The following is a 10,796-nucleotide window of genomic DNA, read 5'->3' on the forward strand; positions in this document are numbered from 1 at the left end:
ACCTTCTCTGTCTCAGATGCTGTTTTATGCTCTTGAAATGCTTAAGAAAACAAAACATATAAGGACTCTTGTCCTTAATTTTAGCTCATTTGTTTATATTATTTTGCTTGCCCTTTTGCTTTTGCTCTCTTTTACAGCAAAGATTAAAAACAAATTGTTTCTGAGCCGTTGCTCTGCAAAACATGGGTTGTCAGCAGTTGGTTTCAAAGCGAGGAAAACGCGTGCGTGACTGGAGGTGCGCGTGTGCGCGTGTGCGCGTGCGTGAGGCGCGTAGGGGCGGTCTCACGTAGCTTCTGAACGTACTTGCATACTTGCGTGGTGGCGCGGGCGGAGTGCAGTATGACAAAACCCCTGCTTGCTTTTTGCTGCCATTCTCGTTCTAACAAAGGATTTGATTGTAACTTTGAAAGGCAGTGCATACGAAGAGATAAAATAATTAGGGAGAAAAAAACAAAACAAAACACCACACTACCTCCTTTTGGAAGACATCACCTCTCCGTTGTCTGGAGGAAACTGGTTGGTATCAGATGGCCAGATTCAGGGAAGCGAAGATGAGGAACAGGCCTTGCCCTACTTGTTAGACCCGGACTATGGATCCCAGGGTAACTGCCCAAGGGACGGTGAGGTATGGTGAAGGGCACTGCACAAGCCGGGCCTATAAGGGGTGAGAAAATAGGTGTATGTTGGAATTGTGTGTTTATCTCTCACAAACTGTCACATTTCTTTTCCTCAGTGGTTCATCCAGTAATTCTGTGTGGAATTCAACAAGATGTTGGAGATACGAATGCAAATGAGACAAGGTTCCTGACCCCCAACTCCAGGAGATAAACCATGCAGGAGGGGAGGCTGCACAGCACCTGCCCCTCTGGAGCCGGGGAAGTTTACGTGGAGAAGAGGACAACTGCCACGGATCTTGAAAGAAAGGTGAGTGTCAGGCGGGTGGTGGTGTAGAGACAAAATTCAGAGACCGAAGGGAAATGAAAAGGGCAGTGGAAAATCAGGAGTGACTAAATGCATGCTAGTTATTACCTTTGGGATATATGGAAACCAGTGACCTTTGAACTCAGTACAAAGAAAGCTAACTTTTCTGTATTCTGTCGTATGTTTTATTTAAAATTAAACAAAACAGGTTGATTAACAACTGTCGATTCTGGGCTTTGTTACATATACATTTCAATACTCTTTTTTTTTTTTTTTTTACTTCATTTTATTATACTCTTCATTTAGTTTTTCAAATAAAATTTACATATATCTTACCATCCATACATGCATGTATATACACTATTATGTACAGATATCCTGTGTGGTTGGCCAGAATTTCATTTCCGTCTGGAAAGTGACCCCTGGAAGCTACAACTGTGTTTGCTGCCTGAACAGGTTTGACGTTCCCACAAACCTCCAGGTACCACTTGACCTGATGATGCTTGGATGCGAGCCTCCGATATTGGCTTTTCGAGGGGGGCAGATGGTCTCCAGGTTCTGTCTTCTTCTCTCCTCACTTGGCTGACATGAGCTGGAGTTAGGAAACCCATGGACGTGGCACTGACTCACCTAGTGCTTGGCTGAGCCTGGAGCTCCTCCAGGAGGTGGTGGGAAGGGCAGCTGTTGGCAGAAGAGATCCTCACCTGAATGGCACGGGGTTTCCCAGAAAGCCTGAGGAATATCGGGGTGGAGAGTTTCACTTTCCTTTAGCAATAAACAAATAATCCACTTGATTCCAGATGAACTAAATGTCAAAGGGTGACATTTTCTCACTTAGCTTATCTCTTTACCCTTTACCAGAGCTCAAAGAAGGAAATTACTATTCCCCTTCCTGCCTGGAAATGACAATCACTCAACAGATATACCACACCTTGTATCACTTGAAACCAATTTTATTTATTTATTTATTTATTTATTTATTTATTTATTTATTTATTTAGAGAAAAAGCAGAGGAGGGGCAGAGAGAGAGAGAGAGAGAGAGAAAGAGAATCTTAAGCAGGGTCTTCTCAGTGGGAAGCCTGATTTGGGCTCCATTTCACAACCCAGAGATCATGACCTGAGGACAAATCAAGAGTTAGATACCTAAGTGCCTGAGCCACCCAGGCGCCCTGAATCTAATTTTATCTTTAAAAACAAATACTAATCCTTAAATATATATATTTTACATTATATATATACATTATATATATGTCTATATGTATGTATATTTATTTGCTATTTGATATAAATAGCAAATACATATATACATGTATGTATACATGTATACATACATACGTACATATATACATATGTATATGTATATGTATATACATATGTGTGTATGTATATACACATGTATATGTATATATATATGTGTATATATATATATATATTTTTTAAACAAAGGTCCTTTTTTCTTATAGTTCTTACGTAGTTATATATATATAACTATATATATATATATATATATATATATATATATATATATATAGAACTATATATAGTTCTTGGGTAAATAGCACTACCTAGTGGCACTTAGGGTAAAATTTAGATCATACAGAGAAGTATCTCTCACTATTTTTCCTCATCTTCAGTGTGCTCAGCCCTGGTTGGTTTCCTCCTCTTCTGCCAATATGGCAGTCATATTCTCATGGTTCTGCCTTTGCTTGTGCCCTCGAATGAACTTCCAGATTTGTTACAGAATCCATTTCAATGTTGGGCAAACAATAAGTGTTCAATAAATACCTAATTCCATGGTTTTCATTGAGTGCACCAGTGTTCCCTAGGGATTCCTGAAATCCTTTTAGAGGTTCAGCAATGTATTATGAAAAACCATTTCATAATAAGACAAAGAAGTTAATTGACTTTTTTTTTTTTTTAACTCTTTTTGATCTCAGTATTTCAAATACAGGGAATATCAGCAGATATAATCTATATAATCAAAGCTTGGTGAAGTTCTTAGTGGTTTTTAAGAGTGAATAGGTCCTAATTACACTAAGTCCTGGAGTAATTAAGAATTACTGCCCTAATTGATTGGTATATATACTAGCACCAAGAGGTGCTAGTATATATAATATATAGTATATATTAAATATTATGCAACACTCAATTCTTCTCTCTGAGAATGTTTTAAAACCTGATGTTGCAAGATTTGGAATATGAATCAGTATTACTCTTAGATCCTCTAAGAGGATGAGCGGGGCCAGGATGGCTCTCAGGTTGTGAGATCCTGATATTCAGCTGCAGATTAGTTGGGATCAGTAGTCTGTTGAGTTCAGTTAGTACTAGATAGATGATTGGCTTTGGACTAAAACAATGAAAGGATAAATCAAGAACGTTGAAATTGTTAATGAAATGTATCAGTCTGAGTGTTTAGAATCAGTTTTAGCTATTTTCAGCAGAAGATGAATTTATTAAAGAGAGTTAGGAATCTTTCCAAATTTTTGTGGCCTTTATGGCTGCGAACAGTGTCCAGATCATCCCAACACATTTATATGGCCAGTACTGGCCCTAGATGCTGGGTGTCCCTGGTGCCTCTGAAAGCTGGGGGGTGTTGGCCATCACCCTCACTGGAACAGATTACACATAGCACCTCCTCCATAGCAATGACTTAAAATTCATATTGTCATAAGAGTACATCCAATTGGGAACAGTCCAGTCACACCTGTACCCAAGTCACAAAGGAAGCCAAGAGAGTGAGATTCTGTGCTCTATTTTGGAGATGGAGGGACTTCAAGTGTGAAATTCTCCAAACACAGAAAGAGTGTGCACGAGGTATTTGGTGTCAAAAAGTAGGTCTTCCCATAGTCTTCTGCTTGGCTGTCCAACACATACACTTATTCCATACTTTAAATTCCTAGCAACAGTAATACACCACTAACCTTCAAACAAATAAAAGCACACTTACCCTCTCCCCTAAAAAGAGAAACAATTATCAGTTAAAAATGATTTTAGGGGCTCCTGGGTGGCTTAGTCAGTTATATGTCTGATTCTTGATTTTGAATCAGGTCATGATCTCACAGCTTGTGAGTATGAGCCCCAAGTTGAGCTCTGTGCTAACAGTGAGGAACTTGTTTGGAATTCTTTCTCTCCCTCTCTCTCTGCCCCTCCCCTGCTCACTCTGCCTCTCTCAAAATAAATAAATAAGTCATAAGATGGCTACCAATAGCTGTAGACATCAGATTTCATCAACCCTTCCCGAGCAGGAAAAAAATGGAAACAGACAAAATTACTTCTCCATCTGAGGCTTTGTTCTTTTAACTGGGGTGGGGGGAACCCCAACTACCAGCCAAATATTACTGGGCAGACCTGACTCACATTGCTATCATTTGGCTAGTCACTGATAAAGAGGAATGATTAACTTAAGACCAAACATGGTTTATCACTTAGGGCTGGGGAAAGAGCAATGGTCACCATCTAAACATGAAACTGGAATGCTGTTAGAAGGAAAGAAATGGCAGACATTAGTGTTACATTGGCAATGGATACTGTCTTCTGATTCATAATACCAAAAAAACCGCTTATACCATTCATTGTTTGCTAGAGATTGTTTTTATTGAGTTATGGGTTAAACATGTTTTAAGCAAAATAAATTTGTTTTTGTGTATAATTTAACAATGGCCAACTATTTTAGTATGAAAGGAAAGTGTGTGGATGTTAAAGAGTTAAAATGGTCCAAATAGTCCAACTTTTCCTGCCTTGTGAACCTGGCTCACCATCTCTGAGGAGCTATAAGTGATGAATACAACACTTCTTGAATTGGTAGCAGCATGGCTCTTAGAGAAGAATCTAGAAGGTAAGATTTAAAGCCATAGGTGATATTTGTGACAAAGGCTCCTGTATAAATGTAACCCTGCTCTCCAATATAAATTTGCTTTAAAAAAAATTTTTTTTTTTAATATTAGAAAGAGAGAGCGCAGGGGGGAGAGGGGTAGAGGGAGAGAGAAAGAATCCCAAGCAGGCTCCATGCTCAGCGCCGAGCCCAGTGCCGGGCATGACCCCACTACCCTGGGATCATGACCTGAGCTGAAATCAAGCTCAACTGACTGAGCCACCCAGGTGCCCCAAATTTGCTTTTAATAGCCTCCAAAATTGCAGGCTTTCTCCGACTTAAGGTATGGTGCCAGATGGTCTCATTGCTCTCACCTGACCTCTCCTCAGGTCCTCACTCAACTGATTAAGTCAACATGAGCATAGTAGCTCCTTGGATAATTGGGGTTTTTAAAAAGCTTTATAGAGGTATAATTGCACACATGTAGTATATATATATCTAGATGAGTTTGGACATATGCCATGATACCCATGATAGCATCGCCACAATCACAGTGGGCTGGGTCACAGTGCCCTCTGCTGATTCCTGGAGTCCCATGCTCATTCAGCACAAGGAAGGAAAGTCACTCAGATCTAGTACAGGATGTGTGGGCAAAATGCTGATGGAGTCCCTCTTTTCAGCACCTCATTGGTCAGTATCAACACCTTGTGAAAGTTAAGGATCCAAAGGGCATTTCAGTCAAGTGATGGCAAAAAGAGCTAGTTTCGTCTCTTTTTCTCACTTAAAAGTGTTAAGTGACCTAATATTTTTTTATATGAAATTTATTTTCAAAGTGGTTTCCATACAACACCCAGTGCTCATCCCAACAGGTGCCCTCCTCAATGCTCATCATCCACTTTCCCTTCCCCCCCACCCCCCATCAACCCTCAGTTTATTCTCAGTTTTTAAGAGTCTCTTATGGTTGGCTCCCTCCCTCTCTAACCGTTTTTTTTCTCTTCCTTTCCCCTCCCCCATGGTCTTCTGTTAAGTTTCTCAGAATCCACATAAGAGTGAAAACATATGGTATCTGTCTTACTCTGTATGACTTATTTCACTTAGCATAACACTCTCCAGTTCCATCCACGTTGCTACAAAAGGCCATATGTCATCCTTTCTCATTGCCAACTAGTATTACATTGTGTATATAAACCACAACTTCTTTATCCATTCATCAGTTGATGGACATTTAGGCTCTTTCCATAATTTGGCTATTGTTGAAAGTGCTGCTATAAGCATTGGGGTACAAGTGCCGCTATGCATCCCTAATATTAGAAAGAAGATGTTAGCGGGGCACCTGGGTGGCTCAGTTGGTTGAGCGTCCGACTTCAGCTTGGGTCATGATCTCATAGTCTGTGAGTTCGAGCCCTGCGTCGGGCTCTGTGCTGACAGCTCAGAGCCCGGAGCCTGTTTCAGATTCTGTGTCTCCCTCTCTCTCTCACCCTCCCCCATTCATGCTCTGTCTCTCTCTGTCTCAAAAATAAATAAACGTTAAAAAATTAAAAAAAAGAAAGAAGATGTTAGAGAAGGTTTAGAATGTTTTCAGGGGGGTTATATTGAACTAAAACTATTTCAAGATATCATCTACATGAAAATATACTACATTTGGAAAAAATAATGTTTACTTATTTTAAAGTTTATTTATTTTGAGAAAGGGAGGGAGAGCGTGATCAGGGAAGGGGCCGAGAGGGAGAGAGAATCTCAAGCAGGTTCTGCACTGTCAGCACAGAGCCCATTGAAGGGCTCGAATCCACAAACCGTGAGATCATGACCTGAACCTAAATCAAGAGTCAGACACTTAACCAACTGAACCACTCAGGTGCCCCAAGAATGTTTGCTTTTAAAAATAAAATGAACAAATCAGCAGACTATAGATGCTGGAGAGGATGTGGAGAAACGGGAACCCTGTTGCACTGTTGGTGGGAATGCAAACTGGTGCAGCCACTCTGGAAAACAGTGTGGAGGTTCCTCAAAAAATTAAAAATAAATCTACCCTATGACCCAGCAATAGCACTGCTAGGAATTTACCCAAGGGATACAGGAGTACTGATGCATAGGGGCACTTGTGCCCCAATGCTTATAGCAGCACTCTCAACAATAGCCAAATTATGGAAAGAGCCTAAATGTCCATCAACTGATGAATGGATAAAGAAGTTGTGGTTTGGAGTTGCTTTTTATTACAGTTTAGTTTTGAAGGTGAATTATATATTTTGGATAGAAGTCCTTTCTCTGAATTATAGACTTGGCAATGGAAGAAGATGGCGGCGTAAGAGGACGCTGGGCTCACCGCGCATCCTGCTGATCACTTAGATTCCACCTACACCTGCCTAACTAACCCAGAAAACCACCAGAAGACCAGCAGAACGGAGTCTCCGGAGCCAAGCGCAGACAAGAGGCCCACGGAAGAGGGTAGGAAGGGTGGAGAGGTGGTGCGTGCTGCACAGACTGGCAGGAGGGAGCTGGGGCGGAGGGGCAGCCTGCCGGCCAAGCAGAGCCCCCGAGTCTGGCTGGCAAAAGCAGAGGGGCCTGATGGAGTGTGTTCCGACAGCAAGCTTAACTTAGCATCTGGGAGGTCATAAGTTAACAGCTCTGCTCGGAGAGTGGAAAGGCTGGAGGACAAAGGGAGGGAGAGTTGCTGAGCCCCAGGACGACAGAGCTATTTGGCGGGGAACAAAGGCGCTCACCAGCGCCATCTCCCTCGCCCATCCCCCAGCCAAAATCCCAAAGGGAACCAGTTCCTGCCAGGGAACTTGATCGCTCTGCATAAACACCCAACGGTGTGCTTCTGCGGAGCCAACCCTCTGGCAGCGGGTCTGACTCCCTCCCGCTGCCACATGGCCCCTCCTGAAGTGGATCACCTAAGGAGAAGCGAGCTAAGCCTGCCCCTCCTGCCCCCATGCACCTTGCCTACCCACCCCAGCTAATACGCCAGATCCCCAGCACCACAAGCCTGGCAGTGTGCAAGTAGCCCAGACGGGCCACGCCACCCCACAGTGAACCCTGCCCCTAGGAGAGGTGAAGAGAAGGCACACACCAGTCTGACTGTGGCCCCAGCGGTGGGCTGGGGGCAGACATCAGGGCTGACTGCGGCTCTGCCCACCAACTCCAGTTATACACCACAGCACAAGGGAAGTGCCCTGCAGGCCCGCACCACTCCAGGGACTATCCAAAATGACCAAACGGAAGAATTCCCCTCAGAAGAATCTCCAGGAAATAACAACAGCTAATAAACTGATCAAAAAGGATTTAAATAATATAACAGAAAGTGAATTTAGAATAATAGTCATAAAATTAATCGCTGGGCTTGAAAACAGTATAGAGGACAGCAGAGAATCTCTTGCTACAGAGATCAAGGGACTAAGGAACAGCAAGGAGGAGCTGAAAAACGCTTTAAACGAAATGCAAAACAAAATGGAAACGACGACGGCTCGGATTGAAGAGGCAGAGGAGAGCATAGGTGAACTAGAAGATAAAGTTATGGAAAAAGAGGAAGCTGAGAAAAAGATAAAAAAAATCCAGGAGTATGAGGGGAAAATTAGAGAACTAAGTGATACACTAAAAAGAAATAATATATGCATAATTGGTATCCCAGAGGAGGAAAAGAGAGGTAAATGTGCTGAAGGGGTACTTGAAGAAATAATAGCTGAGAACTCCCTGAACTGGGGAAGGAAAAAGGCATTGAAATCCAAGAGGCACAGAGAACTCCCTTCAGACGTAACTTGAATCGATCTTCTGCATGACATATCATAGTGACACTGGCAAAATACAAGGATAAAGAGAAAATTCTGAAAGCAGCAAGGGATAAACGTGCCCTCACATATAAAGGGAGACCTATAAGACTCGTGACTGATCTCTCTTTTGAAACTTGGCAGGCCAGAAAGGATTGGCACGAGATCTTTAATGTGCTGAAGAGGAAAAATATGCAGCTGAGAATCCTTTATCCAGCAAGCCTGTCATTTAGAATAGAAGGAGAGATAAAGGTCTTCCCAAACAAACAAAAACTGAAGGAATTCATCACCACTAAACCAGCCCTACAAGAGATCCTAAGGGGGATCCTGTGAGACAAAGTACCAGAGACATCGCTACAAGCATAAAACATACAGACATCACAATGACTCTAAACCCGTATCTTTCTATAATAACACTGAATGTAAATGGATTAAATGCGCCAACCAAAAGACATAGGGTATCAGAATGGATAAAAAAACAAGACCCATCTATTTGCTGTCTACAAGAGACTCATTTTAGATCTGAGGACACCTTTAGATTGAGAGTGAGGGGATGGAGAACTATTTATCATGCTACTGGAAGCCAAAAGAAAGCTGGAGTAGCCATACTTATATCAGACAAACTAGACTTTAAATTAAAGGCTGTAACAAGAGATGAAGGGCATTATATAATAATTACAGGGTCTATCCATCAGGAAGAGCTAACAATTATAAATGTCTATGCGCCGAATACCAGAGCCCCCAAATATATAAAACAATTACTCATCAACATAAGCAACCTTATTGATAAGAATGTGGTAATTGCAGGGGGCTTTAACACCCCACTTACAGAAATGGATAGATCATCTAGACACACGGTCAATAAAGAAACAAGGGCCCTGAATGATACATTGGATCAGATGGACTTGACAGATATATTTAGAACTCTGCATCCCAGAGCAACAGAATATACTTTCTTCTCGAGTGCACATGGAACATTGTCCAAGATAGATCATATACTGGGTCACAAAACAGCCCTTCATAAGTTTACAAGAATTGAAATTATACCCTGCATACTTTCAGACCACAATGCTATGAAGCTTGAAATCAACCACAGGAAAAAGTCTGGAAAACCTCCAAAAGCATGGAGGTTAAAGAACACCCTACTAACGAATGAGTGGGTCAACCAGGCAATTAGAGAAGAAATTAAAAAATATATGGAAACAAACGAAAATGAAAATACAACAATCCAAACGCTTTGGGACGCAGCGAAGGCAGTCCTGAGAGGAAAATACATTGCAATCCAGGCCTATCTCAAGAAACAAGAAAAATCCCAAATACAAAATCTAACAGCACACCTAAAGGAAATAGAAGCAGAACAGCAAAGGCAGCCTAAACCCAGCAGAAGAAGAGAAATAATAAAGATCAGAGCAGAAATAAACAATATAGAATCTAAAAAAACTGTAGAGCAGATCAACGAAACCAGGAGTTGGTTTTTTGAAAAAATTAACAAAATTGACAAACCTCTAGCCAGGCTTCTCAAAAAGAAAAGGGAGATGACCCAAATAGATAAAATCATGAATGAAAATGGAATTATTACAACCAATCCCTCAGAGATACAAACAATTATCAGGGAATACTATGAAAAATTATATGCCAACAAATTGGACAACCTGGAAGAAATGGACAAATTCCTAAACACCCACACTCTTCCAAAACTCAATCAGGAGGAAATAGAAAGCTTGAACAGACCCATAACCAGCGAAGAAATTGAATCGGTTATCAAAAATCTCCCAACAAATAAGAGTCCAGCACCAGATGGCTTCCCAGGGGAGTTCTACCAGACGTTTAAAGCAGAGATAATACCTATCCTTCTCAAGCTATTCCAAAAAATAGAAAGGGAAGGAAAACTTCCAGACTCATTCTATGAAGCCAGCATTACTTTGATTCCTAAACCAGACAGAGACCCAGTAAAAAAAGAGAACTACAGGCCAATATCCCTGATGAATATGGATGCAAAAATTCTTAAAAGATACTAGCAAATCGAATTCAACAGCATATAAAAAGAATTATTCACCATGATCAAGTGGGATTCATTCCTGGGATGCAGGGCTGGTTCAACATTTGCAAATAAATCAACGTGATACATCACATTAATAAAAGGAAAGATAGGAACCATATGATCCTGTCAATCAATGCAGAAAAGGCCTTTGACAAAATCCAGCACCCTTTCTTAATAAAAACCCTTGAGAAAGTCGGGATAGAAGGAACATACTTAAACATCATAAAAGCCATTTATGAAAAGCCCACAGCTAACATC

This window comes from Panthera tigris, chromosome A1, assembly GCF_018350195.1.
Source record: "Panthera tigris isolate Pti1 chromosome A1, P.tigris_Pti1_mat1.1, whole genome shotgun sequence".
NCBI classification, from domain to species: Eukaryota; Metazoa; Chordata; class Mammalia; order Carnivora; family Felidae; genus Panthera; species Panthera tigris.